This window comes from Ranitomeya imitator, chromosome 3 (genome assembly GCF_032444005.1).
Source record: "Ranitomeya imitator isolate aRanImi1 chromosome 3, aRanImi1.pri, whole genome shotgun sequence".
In the NCBI taxonomy this organism is placed as follows: Eukaryota; Metazoa; Chordata; class Amphibia; order Anura; family Dendrobatidae; genus Ranitomeya; species Ranitomeya imitator.
In genome coordinates, this window is record NC_091284.1 from 608,045,007 (window position 1) to 608,068,798 (window position 23,792).

General features: G+C 40.7%; 1 protein-coding gene across 5 annotated transcripts in view; it reads right to left on the minus strand.

The window, feature by feature from the left end:
* Nucleotides 1–22,762, minus strand: part of SCEL (sciellin) — a 117,361-nt gene extending 94,599 nt beyond the window's left edge. For all 5 annotated transcript variants that reach the window (XM_069758077.1, XM_069758076.1, XM_069758075.1 and 2 more), the window contains exon 1: nt 22,640–22,762. The gene's annotated coding sequence lies outside the window, so the exon portion shown is untranslated. The remainder of the gene's footprint in view (nt 1–22,639) is intronic.
* Between the last annotated feature and the right edge of the window lie 1,030 nt (nt 22,763–23,792).

Consider the following 23,792-nt stretch of genomic DNA (forward strand, 5'->3'; position numbering starts at 1 on the left):
CGGTGGGCTTACCTCACCCGCGAATTTCGGGGTGACAGGTTCCCTTTAAAGAATAATATGTCTAGCATGCCTGTCACTTCCTTAGGGTGATATGCAACATTCAGAATTAATAAGAACAAAATAACCTGTTAGTCCAGCAATTCTGCAGCCCTAGGCTTAATCCTCTGTTGCCTTCCTACATATTGTGTCCTAATAATAACATAGTTACAGCTTATAGTGTCATAAAACAACACAAAAAATGGTGTGTGTCTGTAAGCACATGTTCTCAATGGGACAAAGACATGTAAAAGAACTGGTAACAGTGATACCTCAACACCTGACCTATTGAGGCTCATCTCAAAGAATAGGACCTGAACATTGGGTATTCATCTATTGATGCATTTAGAAGTCAATCATTTGCTAAATAGTAACCATTCAATTAGTCAGCTAATATAGTGATGAGCAAGAGAGTAACACATTTTTTTAACTTTTGAATTTCAGGCTCCATATCTTACCATCTACTACTGCTTCAAATGTGAGACTACCATTATTTTATAGACAATCATCTTGGCTATCTCATACAGCAATTTGACTTGCCACTATTTAGCATATGATTAGTTATGCAGATTCTTGTCATGTCACTACTTTGTTACTGTTTTGGCCTAAAAATCTAATTTTGAATTTTTAGTATTTTGTTAGTATCTTGTAAATCCACGTTTGGCTTTAAACCCTGCCTGAATCCTTCTGGGCATGTTCTCAATCAGATTCAAACATGTCTCTACTGAAATCTGAACTCAGGTCTCTTCTACACATTCCCAAAGTTGTTGTATATAGGTTGACTGACTTGGGTATGGTTACAGTTTTTTTTCTTCATCTCTACCTATAAGTATTGGATTGGGTTCAGGTCTGAGAACTATGGAGGCCAATCTAGCACCTTTACTTCATTGTCATTGAACCATTTTGTCATGCCGTTCTGTCTTTTTCTGGTTTTCGGCACGACAATGCATATGTTTGCTTTAACGCTTTACTCTTTTCCCCTTAATTTGAGCTGGGATACTGTTGGCTCTTACTTAGATGGAGCCTTCTCAGTTCCCTGCTCTGCTGTGCAGCCGTGCATGGTGGTTATGTCTTTGCCCTGCTGCATACCTTCCTCATGTGTGGTCCCTGGTTGCCACTGTGGAAGCTGTCCGTGGGTTGTGAGGTCATCTGCAGATGGTGCATGACTTTCCACGTGGGTCAGTGCTTGCAGTCACAGCCAGGTGCCCTTAGCCTCAGTTCCTGCACTGATTGTGCTGTAATGGTTTCTTTTTGTGCTTAGGGCGTGCGCGGCCACACCTCCCCTGCTTTTATCAGGGTGAGGGTGTGTACTTCAAATGCTTTCCCAAGCCAATTGCTGAGGGGCAGGTCCTATTTAAAGTTCCCCTGCCCTATGGGCGGGGCTGAGCTACTCACAAAGCTCCTGAACTTTGCTATGTGTGTTTGTGTTCCTGCACCTCTCCTGTCTATGTTTTGGTACCAGTCCTTGCCTTGATTCCTGTTCTGGCGCCTGTCCTGGAGGCAGTATATCCAGGCCCGAATCCTTGATCCTGTACCTGTCCTGTACCTGAACCTGTCTGAACTGTGTCTGCTGTGATTATGTTCCTGGAATCTCCCTGCACCTGGAGCCTCACTCCCAGTGACTATGAGTTTCTTGAAGCCGGTGTTTCTGCTGAGCTTCTACTACTCTGTGCTCTGACTACCATGCGGTGTTAACACCATCACACTTGAGTTCCTTCCTAGGATGCCCGGAGCCTGATGACCGCAGTCTGGAACCTGATGACCACTGCCTGGCGCTTGGAGCCTGATGACTGGTGGTGCCTGTAGGTCGTGTCGGATGTCCGGAACCGAACGACTTCTGTCTGATGTCTGCCAGTGACCCTGTGTCCAGATGTCCTGATGTCCTGTCTGTACCCTGTAACCCTGCCTGTGTCCTGATGGCCTCCCTGTATCCAATATCCTGATGTAACTGATGCCCTGGGCTGCCACGCCAGTGTCCCAGTCGATGACCTGAGCTGCCACGTCAATGTCCCAGATGTCTATCCGGTATTCCTGATGCACTCCCTGTGTCCGATATCCTGATGTAACTGATGCCCTGGGCTGCCACGCCAGTGTCCCAGCTGATGACCTGGGCTGCCACGCCAGTGTCCCAGATGTCTATCCAGTATTCCTGTGTCCTGATGCCCTGCCCGTGTCCTGATGTCCTGAGGTCTTTCCTGAGTCCAGATGTCCTGATGTCCTGTCTGTATCCTGATGTCTTGCCTGTGCCCTGAAGTCCTCGTGTACCCTGATGTCCTGATGTCCCGCCTATGTGTGCCTTGGTGATCCGTTGGTGCCTTGGGGTCCACTGAGTGGTACCCTTCTGGAGGTGTGGAATCAGGAGCCTGACATCGTCATGTTTTGGTTTATGTACTGTGTAACTTTACTTTCTCTATACCTGAAGTTGTGCGTGTAATATAGTCCTACGTGAATCTTTCCTTGTCCACATGCTCAGCTGCCACAGAACCCCAGTCTCTGCCCTCTCCTAGTTCAGGTAGGCCCGGGTCCCCCTCTGCAGTTTAAAGGGTCCATATTTCATCCCCAGGGGACGCGCGCCCCACGCCTTCTGAGGTTGGTCGGCTTGGGGGCGTCTATAGGCTGGGCCGCAGCTGCAGCTGACCGTGACACATTTCTTCACCAATTTCGATGTATGCTTAGGTCATTGTCCAGAAAACAAGAGAATTGGAGTACAGGTCCAAATAATTATACTTTATTTATTAAAAAAATCTGAATCAAAAAGTGATTACATAATCCACTACATAGATAAAAGGCTAGATCACATGAGAGGGCAAAATGAGAACTAACACGCCGGAACAAAAATGTATAAAAAGTGGATATGGGAAGCATATACTGAGAAGATTATATCTGTTTAATACCAAGTAGGGTATCAATAGGATGCAAATAAATCTAGCAGTCAAAGTACTGTTGCCGTTTAGTACAGGGTATCTCACATAATTTAATCAACGTCACATAGTGACAAAAGTATTACATAGTATCAATCGAATACCATGCTAGCCATGTTAACGCTTATATGCTGCCAAGAAATAAAGGCCATCACTCATTGTATAGTCTTACCCATATATTAGTGCCACTTAGATGACCAAGTGTAGCCCCTACGCGCGTTTCGCGTGGGCTTCTTCGGGGGGCTGTTTTTTAGATCGTTGTCGAGCTGGAACACGAAGTCTTCCTATTGATACTCAATTGGTACTTGTGTATATGAAGTAACTTGTCTTGTAGGATACTTACATACAGCTCAGCACTGAGACCACCATTTTATCCAATATCATCAGGCTTCCTCAAGCAAACTTGACGGTTCCTTCAATTTCTCCATCCGTTAGCCCCTTTTCCCATTATTTCTTCCAGGCCCATTTGCACTCATCAGAGCTAAGTCTATTCACTTTCATCTCATCATTCCAAATCACCCGTTTCCAATCTTCTACTGTCAACTTTTTGTACTTTTTTGCAAACTCAAGCCGATGCTTAGTATGATGATATTCAAGTCCAGGTTTCTTCACCTTTCTTTGAGCCACCATTCCAAACTTGGGTAACATGCCTCACATACTGCTTGTCTGGATTGTCTGTGATCTTACTATTATGCCAGATCTGATAGACCTTGTGATGAACCGACTTGTTGACTCCGATATTTTGCCTGGACATCCACCTCTTGGCTTTTCAATGGATTGACAGACTTCATTTCGTATTCTTCCAACTGTCATGACACCCACACGATGCAGTTTGACAATTTTCTTGGCCAAGAGACCGCTATCAATGAGCTGGATTATGCTGTTTCTCTTTTCTTGGGAAATCTTCTTCATAGCTGCTCTTTGATTTTAACCAGTGACCTTTTGCTTGGGAATCAACCTAATAACACACTGAGCTATTAGGGAATGTGAGAACAGGTTGTATTTTATAGTATACAGGAAGAAAAAAAATTTACCATCACCACGAGCAAAACAGTAACAATGCAGTGTTATAACAAGAATCTGCATAACTCATTATATGCAAAATAGTTGCAAGTCAAACACATGTATGAGATAGCCAAGATAATTGTCTGTAAAATGATGGTACTCTCACGTTTTAGGCAGTAGTGGATGGTGAGATATGGAGCCTGAAAGTCAAAAGTTCATTGCTACCCTTTTGCTCCTCACTGTATGTCACATTGCCAAGTTAAAATATTTGACAGGAATGTAGAATTGTTGGTTATTTCCCGTTGTTACAGCCGCCAGAAAAAATGCTTAACTTAAGTCTGTGTCCTGAATAATAAAAAATAGGTCTACAATAGTAACATAGTAACATAGTTAGCAAGGCCGAAAAAAGACATTTGTCCATCCAGTTCAGCCTATATTCCGTCAGAATAAATCCCCAGATCTACATCTTTCTAAAGAACCTAATAACTGTAAGATACAATATTGTTACGCTCCAGGAAGATATCCAGGCCTCTCTTGAACCACTCATCTGAGTTTGCCATCACCACCTCCTCAGGCAAGGAATTCCAGTTTCTCACTGCTCTCACAGTAAATAATCTTCTATGTTGGAGGAAAAACCTTCTCTCCTCAAGATGCAGATAATGTCCCCTTGTAACCGTCACCTTCCTTGGCATAAACAGATCCTCGGTGAGATATTTGTACTGTCCCCTTATAAACTTATACATGGTTATTAGATTAGATTGTTAGATTAAATTCCCCCTCAGTCATTTTTTTTGTAGATAAATAATCCTAATTTTGCTAATCTCTCTGGATATTGTAGTTCCCCCATACCCTTTATTAATTATGTTGCCCTCCTTTGTACTTGCTATTGTTCCATTATATCCTTCCTGAGCACCAGTGCCCAAAACTGTGCACAGTACTCCATGTACGGTCTAACCATGGATTTGTACAGAGGTACAATTTAATTGAAAATACAGAGGTAAATTTAATTGAAAATACAATGACCTTGTCATGATTCGGCAACCAACAGGCCAGTTGCCTTAAGGACCGAAAACAGTTCAGTGTTTGACACACACACAAATAGTACATAGCAACTTGGCAGTCATAGGGAAAACTGGCTACATATGGCAGTAAACTTTTCTAACCATTAGCAATGTGCACAAATGTTTTATGAGTTTAAGGACAAACTGAGCAGTATAGGCAGACATGGGGATGCAGGTCACCGCCTACTTTGCAAATCTGCAAATTTGCCCCTTTTGAAGAAGATTATTATAGAAAGATATTTTAGTAGAGTGTTTCACGCTCATCAGAAGACTGCGTAGCACTAATTTTTGTACAACGTATAATACCACCACAGGATTGTCAAAAATATCCTGGAGAAACACTGAACAATTCTTACCAATCATCCATTTTTAGGATTCTTGCTAAGAATAGATGCCAATAAAACCAGGCATTACCTACAGAAGGTCTAGGACCTTGAAAAGCATTTTAACCCCACAAAATTTAAAAATACTAATGACACATCAATATAATCCACATTTCTTGATAATCAACAGAAAATAAGCAGCTACAAATGCAAGTGCTGCAAAAACAACAGTGATACAGTGGAGTCATGTATTATCAACACTACAGGAGACATTTCATATAATAACTTCCCTTAATTCCTTGTATGTGATTTACATATTAGAATGTAGCGGTGGCCTTAAATATGTGGGCTGCATGACTTAAAGTCGTAGAGCGAGAATCGGTAAGAAATGTGGTGAATTTGTCCAGGTATGCAGCATCACGGCAAGACTGCAATTATTTTATATTTTACAGTTTTACCCATCAAACAAATGTCAGAAACACATCTGGATTGTTTCCAACATCTCTACAAACAGGAGATGTTCAGGCTCAAAAGATGAATTGTTTATTTTTCTGGGCTTAAACAAACGTCTAAGGGTACGTGCCCACGATCAGGAACTGCTGCGGGTTTGATGTTGCGTATTTACGCAGCATCAAACCCGCAGTATCCAGCTGTGACAGCATAGTGGATGGAATATCTAGAAATCACCCGTGGAGACTGACATGACTTTTCTGGCCGCAGCATGTCAATTTCTCTTGAGGAGACGCAAGTCTCTGCAAGGGAAATTACATCAATAAAAAGTATTGGATACGGTAAAACCACATTGTTCAGTGAACATGCGCTGCGTCCAAGGAGCTGCCAATTCTGGATCATGCGCACCCAGCCTAAAAAGCTATTAATTATTAGCCCGAAATGCGTGTATCATCACATGGTTCTTTTTTTAATCTGTATCCATACCTGAAATGTGAGATTAATCATTTATTTTCAATTGACACTATACAATAATTGTATCGTATATTAGTGATTATATGTATTTATCCATTACATATGTAGCCATGAGTTATTCCATGAAAATCCCATTTTTTCCCATATAATCAAGACCCTCTAGCCACCATGGAACATTCATGTTCTTTACTTCCAAAAGTCCAATTTTAGATTTTAATAGAATAGTTACTTTTTATTGGATGATATAATGTTTTCTAAAGTTTCTATTTATTCATCACATGCAGTGAACTACATTTGTATTATTGTGCTTCATCATTCTAGATCAGGGGTGGGGAATCTTTTTTCCGCCAAGGGCCATTTAGATATTTATATCATACTTTGGGGGCCGTACAAACCCCACCCACAAAGTACATCCTGCCTCTGGCACTGGTGTCAGGACGTAATCTTTCATTGCATGCCCTTCAGTGCTCAGTAGTGAACACTGCATGTGTGTGCTAACAGAGCAAGAAGAAATGAATGAGCTGGCTGTAATCAAAATACAGCTCCCTGCCCAAGAATGTGGTCCCTGAGATTCTGCTCGGGGGCCTGATAAAATGTCATCGAGGGCCGTAAATGGCCCTGGGGCCCGAGGTTCCTCAAACCTGTTCTATATGGTGTCACACTTTATTATTATAGATTTTTCCTCTGATTTTCTCTAACCATGTGCTCACTTCTTTTGTACAATAGATCACACAGTTAGTAACTGAATTTGTATATTTTTATGCCTCATATTTCGTATGGTTCAGAGCACAGCAAGCAATTCCTTATGATAAGCATCTTCCAATCCAAGCCCCCATTATAACCCTAGTTATCCTGACAATCACAGTGTTTTCACCAAGGTACGAGGACGCATGTGCACTTCTGTTACTTGCACAGCTCCCCACTCTACCCCATTTTTCCTGACCATTGAGGCGTTTTTGTACAATGCGAGGATGCATGCACCTCTTGTTCTTTCCATTGGTTTCCAATACTAGTCACTGCGATCTTCTGTATTTTTGTTTCATGCCAAGAACCTTGAACCCTGAAAGAATAGAATATTGGCAGCCCTCTTCCCCCTATTTATTTCTGTGCTGTTTAAAAGTGTTGTGATTATACAAACACAAGTTATCGAGATGAGCCCCTCCAACTAAAAACCCCATGCACATCAAATTTTGACTTTTGTTTTGTATCCATTTTACCGTTTTATGCTGAACATAAATTTTTGTGAGCTTCTCACTACAGTAGGCCATTTAGAGACACAGCAAGTTGGTTACCACCGTGCAAAGTTGATCGGTAGTATCATAGGATGCATACATTTACAAGTTATAAACAGATTATTTTATGAAAATTAGTGCACACTTTAACTCAATGTAGCACATTTTATACAAGTTCAAATATTCAAGATAGGCGTAAAAATTGTCTAAAACACTTTACAAATTTGATCTAAAATCTTTGTTAATGGGTTTTGTCAGATTTCAAGGCTCATTCATGCCTTCACCAGTCCTTGTCAGTCCTTTTCTAAATCAATATATACCATGGCAAAGATATATTCAGAAACATACAGAATACAAGAATTAGCAAACCTCACTAAAGTGTGACAATGTGACTGGTTACAATGGCTATCTTGAGGAATTTTGCGAAATCCCATAGACTTCAAACTTCGCACTATTTTATGGCTCCTATTCTTAGATATTAACCTGTTTCGGATCTGGGGTTGGGTAAGGACTTATTTTTTGAGTGCCGAGCTGACGTTATTTATTAATACTATTTTGGTGTAGATATGATCTTATGGCATTTTAATGCAATGTTGCGGCAGCAAAAAAAACCTTAATTCTGGCGTTTTTATTTTTTCTCTCATTACGCCATTTACTGATAACATGTTAACAACAGCAGGTGGATCGCAATTCCACCAGCAGATTTTAGGGGCACATGTCAGCTAATGAAATCAGCCGACACATGACAGAAAAGACATGGGCTCATCGCCGGAGCCCACATCAAAGGGGGAGACCCGACATGTTGTGAAGGGATTGAATAATCTCTTGTATTTAGGAATTGGAAGACTAGCTAATACAAAATAGTTCTTTGGTTTGGCACTAACAAACTGATACACTATGGAGATAAATAAAATAGATGTAATAGGCGTTTAATAGAGCAGAAGAACTTTCAAATTGCACATGCCCTCCCTGCAGACTTCAGATGGTTTACAAAAGTCTAGAGATGACACTACCTGGATAAGGTGTAGAACCCCATACACAGGAGGCTGTATACCTCTATGTATGATCTTGTTTTCCTACAATCTAGGTAAGAAAGTCATCAAATAAATATTGCATAATAATAAAACTGATAGGCCAAATGCTCTTCAAGCTTTAGAAATGTAAGATAAGTGGAGAGCCTACATTTTAGAGGAAAACAGTAGAAAGATTTGTGAACATTGGTTTATATTTGGGGTGTTTGACGCAAACAGACACAATCATCTTACATCTTATTTATAGATGTCACTTTAACATTTGCCTTTCCCTTATGTAAATATTTCCAGGATTTCCCTATTCTCTCCGTGAACAGGATTACTAAGCTCCTGCCCTTATAATGAACTCAGCATGCCCTGTAATTACTCTTCAATCACTCTTAAAATCCACCCAGTTTTGCTTGAGATGGCTTGCTAAATTAAAAGATAGCATGTCAATATGAAGACATTGTAAGTATGAGATAACAATAGTATGAGTCATTGATGATCTTTAGTGTTCATTATAATATGTACAACCAATCAGAGATGCGGGATTTCTACGTCGATACTGTGCCCGTCGCTGATTGGTCGAGGCCGCTAGGATTTCCAGGACAGATAGACAGACAGAAAGACAGACAGACGGAAAAACCCTTAGACAATTATATATATAGATGGGAGTGGTGCATGTCAAGGGTATATATAATATATATGTATATATATATATATATACGGTATATATATACTAGATGGTGGCCCGATTCTAACGCATCGGGTATTCTAGAATATGCATGTCCACGTAATATATTGCCCAGCCACGTAGTATATTGCCCAACCACGTAGTATATTGCCCAGTCACGTACTATATTGCCCAGTCACGTAGTATATTGCCCAGCCACATAGTATATTGCCCAGCCACATAGTATATTGCCCAGCCACGTAGTATATTGCCCAGCCACGAAGTATATTGCCCAGCCACGTACTATATTGCCCAGCCACATAGTATATTGCCCAGTCACGTAGTATATTGCCCAGTACTGTAGCATATTGCCCAACCTTTGTGTCCCCAACTTTTTACTATTGATGCTGCCTATGCGGCATCAATAGTAAAAAAATGTAATGTTAAAAATAATAAAAAAAACAAAAAAAAAACTGCTATTCTCACCCTCCGTAGTCCGCCGAGCCGCACGCGCCTGCCGCCATCTTCCGTTCCCAGGGATGCATTGCAAAATTACCCAGAAGACTTAGCGGTCTCGCGAGACCGCTAAGTCATCTGGGTAATTTCGCAATGCATCCGGGGAACGGAAGATGGCGGCAGCCGCACGCTTATCGCCAGAGCTTCGCTGGATCCCAGGGGTGAGTATATAACTATTTTTTATTTTAAATATTTTTTTAACAGGGATATGGTGCCCACAGTGCTGTATACTACGTGGGCTGTGTTAGATACCGCGTGGCTGCTATATACTATGTGGGCTGTGTGATATACTCCGTGGGCTGTGCTATATACTGCGTGGGCTGTGCTATATACTACATGGCTGCTATATACTGTGTGGGCAGTGTTATATACTACGTGGCTGCTATATACTGTTTGGGCAGTGTTATATACTATGTGGCTGCTATGTACTGCGTGGGCTAAGCTATATATTACGTAGCCAGTGTTATATACTGCGTGGCCTGTGTTATGTGAAGCAAAGCGTGGTGATACTTTGTGATCAATTCACCATCCAGGAATGAATTAGAAGAGAAGATGTGGAGTCTGTCTCTTGTCTCCTGGACTGTTGCATTTGATAAGAAGCAGTATGCAGCAGCTACATGGCCATTCAACCATAATGGGATATTAAGGGACATCCTGTTTAAGCCTTTTGAACATGTGACCATTGTAGCACATCAGTGGTAGTAGCAGTAACACATTGGTCACTGCTGTGGCTACATTAGCCACATTCTATTTCTGCTGGGAGGGGAAGCTCGGAGAACCATGGGGTACCTGGGTAGCGTTGTTGAGTGGATTGGTAGGTGAGTATTCATTTTTTTAAAAATTTTACACCAAGCTACATTGCATTGTCTGTCTTTCAACAAGCAATATGATGGTGGCCACCACACTGTCAAGCAACACATCGCTGTAACTGTAATGAAATATTATTATGATACGTGAGGACAATTAAAAGTCATCACCATTCAGTTATTTAGGTGTTCTGGACGTAAATTCATCATATCATATATTTACTAGCTTTGTTTTTATCCTGTCTTATGCTTTTTTATTATTGTTATTACTTATGTTCCTGGTATGATACATTATACACATATCCTGTTTTGCTGCTCCTCTGGCATTCCAATTAGCAATGCACGCACCCATTGCCATGGCAAGGTACCATTTACTTTCCCAACTTAGTATACACTGCATGCACTAGAAAATGGAGATAATTACTGCTCAAATATTAAATAATTTATAAAGCTGGCAAGTGATGGTCAAACAACCTGCTTGACTGATATACAACAAGCAAATCACTGGCAGACAAAACAATAAAACCACTGACAAGTGAAGTGAATTACATTTATTATTTCATGACAATAGCAGCTGTTAATTCGGTGGAAATATTCTCTCCACCCAGCCCTTCTATTCTTGAATTTGATGTGTTGGAAACAGCAAGAATGTAAGAGTAGATTGAAGTGATGGCAACTGGGATGAAATTCTGATGGCTAAGGAACTGGATCAGGAATCCCCAAAATGGCAGGTCATAGAGAGTGTTCACAATATGCAGTAGTTAGTAACTGCCAAAATTGCTCAATGGTGCCCAAAACTCATTGATGTACAATTTGGGACAAATAATGTTTCTTTGATGGCTCAATCTGTTCCAAAAACTTAGAAGACACATGCCATGTGCCAATGAAGAAGTGGCATAATGAAGGGAACCAAAGTTTGCCAAATTTCTTAGACTGTGTGTACCACTGTGATTATGTCCACTGATCTTTTGCATGCCCGGTCTAGTTTTATGCTGTCTACACTTATGACAGTAATAATCAATCTTCCCAATTCATCTGTTGTCCCTGGAGTGATTTTACTTTACCTACCTTATCATGCAATGGACCAACTGACTGCTCTCTTTTTTGCTACTACAGCAAAGAAGCAAAGGGTGTAGGAAGAACGTCTGAAGTTGTGACCAGAAGGACTTAAGAAGGATAGCATATTGCATGTGGAAAGGAGTTACGCAGTACTGATTTTAAGTTGGAGCACAGAAATCATGCTGCTCAGGACTAATGAGAGCTTAAAATGAAACAAAAAAAGAGAAACAGGAGAGCCATTTCTACTAAGAATCCTGGGTACAGACCGGAGTCAGTTACAATGGACCAAATGCACAATGGACCAAGCACAAGATGTTTCCAATAGCTGAGTATGCGAAGACTATATCCATCCAATCATATTAGTTCTGGTTCCCAACTCCACCAACGTGGCCAGTGTGTGATTTGACTGTTGACGACGATGACCAGCTTATATATGTGAAGAGGATACAGTTTTGTTACAAGATTATATTATAATCTGTTAGGCCCCCTTCACACGCCAGTGTCTCCGATACGTGAGGCATCCGTTTTCACATGTACTGAAGACACGTACACACGCATCCCCATTATAATCTAAGGGGCTGCGCACATGTTCTTGTTTTCACGTGTTTTGTCTGAGTTTTCATGTGTCCATGTGACACACACGTAGGCATGACCGTTTTTTTCTGGCAGCACGAATGACAATAACGTACTACATGCGCACACACGGATGACTTATGTGTGACATCCATGTGACACATTCCAAAATAGAATTCAGAATAGATTTTTATGCGTTAAAGATGTGCAAAGATGGGGATATATAGTTAAATATGAGGTAAATAGATATTAGATAGATAATATATAGATATTTGTGAGGTATATAATTAGTGCCTTGTGTGTGTAAGGTGTATTAAATTAATTTGAAAAATGATGGGAGTAACCTACTAAGCCTTGTTCAGAATGTTCTCAGAAAAAGGCTCAACAGTGTTACTAGCGGTCAGCGGCAGGCTCTCCACCACAGAACCTGCACCCCTTTAACCTTCCTGAAATAAAGATTTTTTTTACCAAAGCACAGAATCGGATTCTCCATCATTACTCTTTAACGTTTTTTCTTAGGTAATGAAATACCTCATATAATTATTTTGTATTTCAATTTGTAGGCTTACACAATTCTTTTTGGAGCCAGAATTCATCTGTAATTAATTATTAAATATCTCAGAAACTAGAGCCAATCAGGCAAATGCTGTCACATGGCACAGTTGTAGTATGCTATCTGCCTACTAGATAGTGTTTTTAGATGTGAGCAATGTGTTTTCTTTTTTACACTAACGATTATGTGAAAGGAAGTGCCTTATGGTACCTTTACATGCAACTATTTTTCAAACCCCAAAAATTGGTAAAAATATGAAATTTCTATTAGGTCAAGCCTTGTAGGTGGTGGAGGTTGTCCAGCAAAGACCATTATTATTGCCTAACAAAGGCTCACGGATGCTGTAGGCACTCATGACCTGTGTAAATGACACTATTAATGATTGACCATCTTCTGCATTTTCACTGGGAAAACATTTTTACAATTGTTCAAAAATTAGTGAATAGTGACAGAAACTGAGCAGTGTAAATGGGTCCTACATATGCATCATCTCACACCACTCAGTGAAAGACAGACAACCTTCTCTACACTTTGACCTGCTTTCAGAAATGAATAAATCATGATACGGGGATTCTATGCTACATAAATTATCTCCCATCCACTGTTAGATAGGCTGGTCCACTATTCTCCACTGGTTCCCCCTTGGTTCTCCACTGCTGGAAGACCACAGCCAGGAGAAATTAAATAGGAAAAAAGTAGGATCAGGCGGGCACTTTGGTTCCTGTGTAGATAAAATTCTGCCAGAAGTGTCTGGCAGCAGCCTTTTACTCCCTCCATTGAAAAATACATACTTGTTTAGCTAAGCCATGATTGAATGTATAATATATGGTGGAGTCAGCAGGAATATCTATCTAAAATATATGGGTGCCATAAGAATCTTAAGTTAAGAATCTAGATCTTCTAGTGTGTTAATGACATGACTAAAGACAAGAGAAAAAAAAACTTTCAAATCCAACACATATATCTTATTTATTTCTCACAATATAATGTTCTTAAAATAAGAATGGAACCATCTACAATTGAAATAAACTGATAAATATTAAAAAATAAAGAAATACAGTATGCTGCCTTAGTTCTTTTGATCCGTATTTGTCACGCTGCGACTGTTCGTGATTAGGGAAAGGGGCCCTGAACCGTCCCTAGGACTGGGGCCCTAACTATCCCTGCTCCCAAAGGTACCTCTATTGGTGAGGAGGTTTGGGCCACTAACCTTACTGTTCTCCTGTTATTACCTAAGCTGTCCCCTCCCCCAGGAGGCTTGGGACATAAATGCTAGTTTATCAACATGTTAGACAGATAGGCATAACAGAAAGCAACAAACATACAATTTCTCACCAAACGTAGAGAGGTACTGTATGTAGGGAATGTTAGTAATGTACCAACCAAATGGGAAAAGGCAATGAGAAAAGCATACACCCAAAAATAGCACGCAACAATCTCCATTAACAACAATGATCTCCAAATCAGCAGAGCGTCTCCAATGAGCTAGGAAGCAAAGCTTTTACTGGCAAGGACGAGAAGGTCTGGGCAGGTGTTATAGGGAGAGGTTATGACCCTATCAGAAGCAGCTGAAATAGAGCTGCATGATTCTGACCAGCATAGAAAGGGTTATTAACCTCTTCAGGACCAAAGGAAAATAAATCCATTTAATAAGAGACACAAACACACAGGCTAAATTCACAATACATAGTGATCTTCCAAGGCCGGGGTCACACTACCGTAGAATACGGACGAGTGCTATGCGAGAAAACAGTGTTAATCTATGGGGCAGCTCACATCACCATATTTTTTCTCAGGCGTATTCGACGTGCGTGTAAAATCGCAGCATGCGCATGTCATACTGATGCCATACGGATGCATAGGTGCGAGAAAATCGCATCATCACATTGCGAACACATTGCTCACAGATGACCATACGGAGAACACACTCGTACGACTCTGGAAAGGAAGACTCGGACCGATTTTTCATACGTTAAGTGTGACCCCAGCCTAACTCCAGATCTCCCAGGAGGACGTGACACACTCGTGACAGTATCATAGATCTCACCCATGTGTTAGATGCCTATAAAGCTGCCAGTTCAGGTCTCTAAGCCCATTGTTGGGCCAGGATGTGGTCTTGTAACATGGGTGGATATGTGTAATATGTCATCTTAAACTGGCCAATATATTAAAAATGCTTACATGGTTGTTTATTGTAGTTATATAACCAGCCGCAAAGTGACATATGCTAATTTTATAAGCAATAATGTTTTTATGGTTTGTGTTAAAATGAGGTATCCTCTAATGAGCAATAATGAGCAAATGTATTAACTTTTATTGCCTTCATTAATAACCCTACAGTTTTTTTAGGCCATGTTCAGACACACGTGAAAATGTACTGTACATACCAATGTGGATGGGATTTTCAAAACTCCATCTAAATGTACAGGAAATTTGCAGCACAAATATAGGCATGTCGCTTTCTTAAATCTGCAGAACGCTCATTATGTTGTAGAAAATTAGCAGATTTTACCCATTCTGCGTTTAATTATAATTCCACTAATAATCTACATAACAAATTAAGATCATATTCTCCTTTACTTCCTTGTGCTGATTTAGCATGAAGCTACACCATTGTATGATGATCTAGGCTTCGCATATGTCTAAAGCTAAATGTAGAATTCTGCTGGTTGTCTGTGAAAGGGAAAGCTGGGATGACAGATATATTGTTAATATTCAGCTGTTAGATTACATGTCTGATCATGAAATAAAGCAAAATCCAGGTCTGTTTCCAAGACAGCAGAAGTTTAAAAGCAGCGAGAGGACAAAGAACTTAATTTCTCCATTGTGTTAATTGACTGTGCGAGAACATCTGACTGCACTCGTATAACATTAGAGTGCAGTCTGATGTTTCACACACATCCATTGGGTGAGTGCGAGCCGATCATTGGAGGCACTCGCAGCATGCCGAATTGACATGAGTAAACAATCGGATCTCTGCACTGCCCGATAATTTAATATTGGGCCGAGTGCTAGCCAATAAAACATCAGATAGCACTTGAGCGTGTTATATGGCAATGTGTGTACGAGCCCTTACAAAACTTATTTTATTTCTTCACTTTCTCTGAATAATTGTTGTAATGTCCTTGGCAGGAAAACTGCTCCAAAATTATTTGCCCTCATTTTAAAACGCATGATCCACTTCTGTACAGTCTGGCAAAGATGATTTGAGACTTCATGCTTTTTGTTTATAATTTTCATTGACTGCTAAATGCAACAAATCACGTCATTATTCTCTGTATATTATACAGTCAGTCATACATTAGCCAGGGTTTTAGTTGTGTTGAGCAGTATTCTAGTCTACAAAAGCTATCCCCTAACTCCTGACCCTGTGTGCCACAGCTCTGTTCTCCATCCATAGGGACGATGGAGACAGCCTAGTTTTTATATTACCTATATTATGCCATCAGTGCCACAGACTTCCAACACGGCAGCAGCATGCACGTTTATCACAGCACTAATCATACTTTCACCCTGGGGCCTTATAATGGGACAGAATGAGCGACTCCGTTTAAGTGAATGGCGGCTTTTATAGCAGAGAAGTCTACAGTAATCACAAATTACCGTAATCGCCTAGCTGGTAGATGAGTAATAAATGGCATTTTTTTTTAAACGATACAACAGAAACTACTGTAACTACTGCTAGTATTTTATCATTTAATGGGTTTAAATGGAACGTTCATCTGGTTCATGCTGCCCGAACAACAGCTCCATATTGCTGACCTGTATGCCTAACTATGATGTCTCAGGGAAAGATTACTTGGAAGTTTCTACCAGGGACAACTAGGATAAGGAGTCTAAGAGGCAGATTCCCCGTGACTTTTTCTTGCTCCTCTTGACTTGACAGGTGTGTCCTTATACACATACATGGTAAGAGACTCGTCAGTCAAAGGCCGGGATCACACATACGAGAGATACGGCCGGGTCTCGTGAAAACCCAGCTCTGGCGCCGGCACTCCGGAGCGGAGCGTGCAGCTCCATGTATTGCTGTGCGGCTGTACGCTCCGCTCCGGAGTGCCGGCACCAGAGCTGGGTTTTCACCTGCGAGACTCGGCCGTATCTCGCGTATGTGTGATCCTGGCCTAACACGCAAAGGAGGAGACCACTAAGTCTCAGGGAACAGATGGATAGAAAATGGGAACAAACCTCTTGGACTAGACATCCTAATTGCATGGATCCTTCCTGCTGTTTCAAAGAATGTTTTCTCTGAAATGCTGCAGAATTGTAGCATAAAACATACATAGCTGCAATAAAGAAAGCCAATCTGATTTAGGTTGTCTGAGGTTGACTAGCATTAACAGGTTCTCATTCGTGCTTTATTACTCTGGACCTTAACAGTTTTCTGATTTCCGTATCAAGATTTCTGACATCATTTTGATAGAAAGGAGAGTGGCCAATCCACCAGGATTAAACATTTATGGCATATCCTCTTAATATGTAATAAATGAGAAAATTCCCCAAATTTCAACATTTAAAACGAAGTATCAATAGTTACCAAATAAATACCCAATAACAGTTGGATCTATTCACATATTACAGTACATAATGTCACAGAGACACAATGAAAAGAAAAGAATGCACAAGACTCATGCAAAACTGTAACATGTGATAAAGCTGAAATTCATATGTAAGGAGATGGACATAACACTCATGTTCCTCCTTGAAGAAACAATGGTATATGGTGTAATGTGAAATGCGATGTATAATTTGAAATATGGTGTGAGTTAAAGGTATTGGCGATATTGATGATGTGTGTATTTTAGGAGGGGCTGAGTTGAAGGGAAAGTGTCAATTTCCTGTTAGAATGTCAGATAGGGCCTGGAGTGCATAGTGAAAGGACCTGAGCTCCACTGTGAACAGTGCCGCATTCTGGGTTGTCCTTAGAGTGAGAGGAGACCAAAGGAAAGAGATAGCGAGATCCGGAGCAGAAATGACTAAGCGACAGAGTGATCATTTGGAGACTGGTCCTGGGAGAGGACACCTAGCAGAAAAGCACAGAGTTTACCGACTTGCAAGATAATGGGCCTAGACAGGACTGAGTATGAAAGATGAATAGATTATCCCGAGCGGGAGTTCTAGAGCATCACAGAGCTGAAAACTAAGTCAAGCCATGCTGGCATTCTAAGGGGAAAAAGACACAGAACCGTGGGGCAAGTAAAGGACTCTTGCTAAGTAGGACTGTAAAGATGAGCTGGGTTGTGATCAACTACTGAGAAAAAGTGTAAACAGAGGACAAGTAGAAAGAGTAAAGAGTAAATGTGAAGATAAAGAACAAGGGAGAAGGAAGGAAGGAAACTGGGTGGAAAATGCTTTGAGATGTAAAACATTTATAAGACTGTGTGCCTGCTATCCCTTCCAAGTTCCCATTCAGTAGAAAGGTTATTTTCAAATGGTGGTCTCCCTCGTTAGACTGTCCAACATCTGGTCCTGGCAAACCAGCAACATCGGCTGCACACCCATAGTCCACACTCCCAGCCAGGACCCCCACTTTCATGTACTGTGATGGGGATCAAGGGATGAGCACCTCGCCCACAGCTACCACCCCATGCTGCGCTACACAAATATTTATTTTTAATTTTCACATGTAGCAAAAGGAATGTTTCCTCAGTTTAATGATCTTTGGGGGTTTGCCTGGCACTTTAATTGGTAATTATGTAAAAGATATGGAGCAAACCCTATTTCTGAATTCTGTAGTATTTTACGTCACTAAGATAATGGGTGTGTGAAAGACTTGACTCTGCCTAAAGAACAATCCAAACTGTTGAGTCAAGATTTCGGTTTTACTTGATCTTTTTCTGTTTGTTGAATTTCTAGATGGACTGGTTACATGTAATGGAGGATATTGGCAAGTGGAGGAGATGACAGATATGTTCATTGTGCAACACCCGAGAAACAAAATAGATAAGACATTTCATACAGGGATATAACTGCTATTATGTAAAGCCCAACCTAATAAGTAATACCGATAGATGTACTGGAATTTGGAAAAGATTTTCCCATTACAATGAGGGCTTATTAGGGCATTTAGACATCACAGAGAGGTTCTAAGAGTTACTGGCTCTTTGTTCGGCATGCAATACATGGACAGCCATGCTTTTATAAAGGCGGAAATGGTTTTTTTTCACCATTTCATCTGATTTCGATTATTTTTCCTGATTTTTTGTACATTTATATAGTAAAGTCAATCGTGTCATTTAAAATAAAAAACGTATCTCATCAAAAATAAAAGCATTCATAAATGGCTATGTTGACAAAAAAATGAAGTTATAGCTCTTGGAAAAAAGGTAGAAAACAAAAAAGTGACAAAAACAAATAATGACTTGGTTGAATGGGGTAAAATGGCATACTTTGGGACAGTTAAAAGGGTTGAATCACCTTGACAAACCCTCTCTAACGTAAGCTGTCCTTATCTCAAACATAATATTGACGTAAATGCAAAACATAAAAAAGCCATGATGACATAACTTTCCCCATTTCATCCCAATTGGAATTTTTCTCACTTTTATGTATATTACACGGTTAATGGTGTCATTCAAAACTGGAAAGATGATGTAAAACAAACCTTCATATGGCTGGAAAAATTAAAAAGTTATAGCCTTAGGAAGAAGGTGGCGAAATAGGGAAAGCACAGCAAAAAATGCCCATGAATGAAGAGGTTAAAGTAGCAATGGTGCTGATTTGAGTGATGTAATATCCAAGATATTTCATCTGTCCAATTTTCCCAAATCTGGAGAAGGAACAATCTAAAAATACCATCCAGCAGAACTTAAAGATCATCTACCAGCCAAGGGAAACACCTGGACATTCTCCTATCCCGAGACTTCTGTTATATTATGCTCTGCACTGTACTGATTTCTTAGTGATTATCTGTGATAAATGTTACAGCATCATAATAATATCTCAAAAAGTATCTCACGGATATCCATGGACACTGGAAGATCTTTATTTGGTGACATCTGACTATACATCTGATTCAGTTCTATGACAGGGGTTGTCCAGGACTTTTAGGGTATGTGTCCACATTCAGGAAACGCTGCGTGTTTGACGCTGCATAGAGACGCAGCGTCAAACACGCAGCGTCCAGATGTTACAGCATAGTGGAGGGGATTTAATGAAATCCAGTCTCCACTATGCGTGGTAACACGCACCCAGTGGCCCTGCGACTCCGGACATGTGGCGCATCTTTTAAGATCGCAGCATGTCCGTATACCTTGCGGCGATGCTGCGTCGCCGCAAGGTATAACACAGGGCCCTATGGTGGGGTGCGATGATCCCGGATGTGTGCTATGAACACATCCGACATCATCGCGTCACAGAAGGGGGCGGGTTTGCCGCACCGACCAAACCTGAAGGTGGACACATACCCTTACAATGATCGAAATCTGATTGATGGGGGTGCAGCACCCGGCCCCCTGCTGGTCAGCTGTTCCGGGTGCTGGTGGTTCATTAGAATGGGGGCAAATGAGAAGTACTCAGCCCAACCACTATGCAATAGACGGAGCAGTGCAGTGCAGCTCTGCAACTCCGTGCATCCAGTTACTGCTGCCATCGGGATCAGCGCATCATTGGGAGAGACGAGTGTCACTCCCCCACAAATCAGATATTGATGTCCTGCCCTAAGGATATGCTATCAATGTGACAGTCCAGGACAACCCCTTGCAAGGTAATCTGCCAGCAGGTTTTTGCTATGTAATCTGACAGCAGCATGATGTAGGGACAAAGACCCTGATTTCAGTGATGTGTTACATAGCTTACTGGATGCAGCAGGTATGACAGAATCAAAATTTTGTCTGCTGCAGATCCAACAGAGCTCAGAATGCTGATCCCTGTATAACACCGCCCACACCACTGATTAGCTGCTTTCTGTATACACTGTATATTGACAGCTGAAAATCAGTTGAGGGGGTGTGAGGCTGGATCAGAAGGCATCTAGTTCTCTAGTGATAATCTCCTGCTGATAAAACATTGATTTTATCGAAACAAAACACAGCCTAGTAAGCAAAAAATCATTGGAATCAGGGTCTGTGCCCCTACATCATGCAGTTCTCAGATGATAGAGCAAATACCTGCTGACAAATTTCCTCTAAGTTCTATCTCTAACAAGAAGTCTTGTATACACTCATGTCTGTCTCATTCAGACTCACATAGTACAGTTATCTCTCTGGCATACACCCGCATACAGGTTTGTAGGCAGAGAGCTTGGATACCTGTAGGTTTTTCGAGTATAAGGGTGAAGTATCCCGGACAATGCCATCACAGGTAACAATGCAGATGCTGACCTGGTTTATTGTGAAGCCAAGACCACTGTGCTACCAACACAATACAGTCAATGAATGGCTGACTGGACTAATTAGTTATACCAATACTATTGTAACTGATTTCAAAGAACTTTTCCAACTAGTTACAATTCAGAAGTCAATTGCACCCACTGTGTTCTCACAGACTGCATGAAACTAGGGATATTGCGAATATGCTGGGATCTTATTACAGCAATAATTCTCCTTTCCCATACACGTCGCCATTACATCTATAAAACCCACACGTTGGTTCTAGATGTTAAGCAGCCAATAAATGCTGAGATATGTAATTTCCATCAGTCGTGTTGGGTTTTTTATGGTCTTAAGAGTGAAATGCTGCTGAGTATGTAATTACAGTACAAACACTTCTAATAAAACGTGTCTATATAACACTAATGTGACTTTTTAACAATAGATCAACCCAGTGTGAACACAGCTTGAGTCCTCTTGTACTGGCATGCCCCCAATAAGCTTTGACGCCAATGCCGTGGCTAGCTGGGGACGATAAACCAGACCTTCCATTGTACATGGATTTTATGATGCTATACGCCACCCACAGAAGAGATCTTGGTGAGGTTTTGAAAACCCTTTTTACACGTCCCATGGTGATGTTCTTTACTAGTCAGCCATTGTAGAAATGAACAGATTTATTATTAGCCTTGCCTAAAAATACCACGTAACCCAAAATTATCCCCCTGTGGTAATCCCAGCTGATCCTGTGCATCCCACCCAGTCTGACAAATTTGACAATTCACAATCATACAGCAAGTACTAAAAATGCAATCCCTGTCTATTCATGACCATGAAAAGTAACTCAACTAGTTTTTCCAGGTTGGGGTGGGTAAACCTGTCTTTTTATAAGTGTCCTATGCACAGTGGAGGGGAGAACACTAATGGCATTTCGTCATTTGCGATCCACTCAGTGCATTCCCAAGAGAGATGTCATTATTACAGTCATTCCTGCTATTTAAAATGACATATAATAATGTTATTTACCCAGGTCTCAAGTTTTACATCTTAAAGTGTTACATACGGTATTTAAAAATCAACGATATACAAAATCAATTATTAAATGATCAACTTATAATAAGAAATTAGAGATATTTCCAATAAAAAGATCTAATCTTATTCATGTGCTTGAGTGGGATGCAACGTTTCTCCTACAAAGCATAATAATAACCTAAAGAACTAGCCTCAGACATATAATATTCATATGTAAGATATAATTATCATAAAAAAAACAAGAGCAGCGTGAATGTAAAGAATTCTCTAGACTATATTTCTATTATATCTAGGTTTAAACATGTGTAGCATTGCATTTGCTAACATCGGAGGAGTAGCATTACAGTTCCCGTGCTCTCGGCTGTCTTTTTATTGGTAACGAAGAATTAGAAAAAAATATAAAAAACAACATAAACAATACTTATATGTGAAATGATATGAAATAAGTAATGCAACACACAGATGATATGGTCATGTACCAGTCTACACATGGTGACACAGGAGTAGCGCAGAACATAATAAACCGAATATCCAAAATGATGCAAAATACAGTTATAAATAAATTAGAACGCAAAGCAACAGTGAAAAAGTACATAAACTACTCACCGCAGCAGGACCAGTGGTCTGTAGGTACAGGAGTCACCTCTCGTATAGGTATAGATGGACTCTAGTGAGGGCAGGCAAGAAAACATCCGTATGACTTGTAGCTCGTAGATCGTGACTCACTCCTCTCGGAGGCGGGGGTGTGGAAAGGGTGTCACCTGCAAATTCCTTCTACCTGCTAACTTTGTGTGTATGGGAGTCAAAGCACTTTCACATTTTTGTCATAACTACAGTAAATTAGTAAGGCAGAGGCCAGAGACAGAACCATCTAGAACGTGTTGTGTTTTGAGACCGTCCATTTGACAATACAACTTTTAATGTGGCATGCTAAGATCACATAGACACATAAATGCTTCATATTTACAGTGCTAGAGGGAAGACACTGAAGAACCCGCAGAATGCTGCTTATCGTGTTACAAGCCGGAGGGCTAAAAGATACCGAAAAAATATTTAACCCTGTTATCCAAAGATTATACAGGTGCAGAATAATAATAATCAGCCCTTGCAGTTGTATGGTGCCATTAAGTTGGTGCCAATAGTCTGTGGGGGTCTTAGTGAATCTCTGTATGCCTCAGATATCATCTGGAACATTATTTCTGGGGAAGAATATCATTGTATACATTGACAAGTAATCTTTTATCTAATCTCGATCATCTGATACTGATGGGAATAAAATATCGCGTTGGTGTTGTCAATATTATTTGGAGCTACAAAGAGAAGACAGGACTTAGTAAAGATGCCAGAATAAAGCAAAAGAAGTTTTATACAATAATACATCCAAATTATCAAGAATGTGTAAGTGTAATTAAATACCTACCGCTCGCCATCATTTCCGATTTCCAGCGCCGCTCCGGTCCCACGTGACTTCTGCAGCGTTACTGCAGAGAACTAAGTAATGTAATAGACAAAGCATTATTTCTTATATTTAGGGACCCTATAGCGACGGAGTCTGTTCCACAGGACTGGCGCATAGCAAATGTGGTACCAATATTCAAAAAGGGCTCTAAGGCTACTTTCACACATCAGTTCCATGTGTTTATTGCCAGAAACGTCCCTTCAGGATTTTTCGCCGGACACAAAAAACGTTGCAGGAGACGTTTTTTGTGTCCGGCAAAAAAGCCTGAAGGGACGGATCCGGCACAAAACGGATGAAACA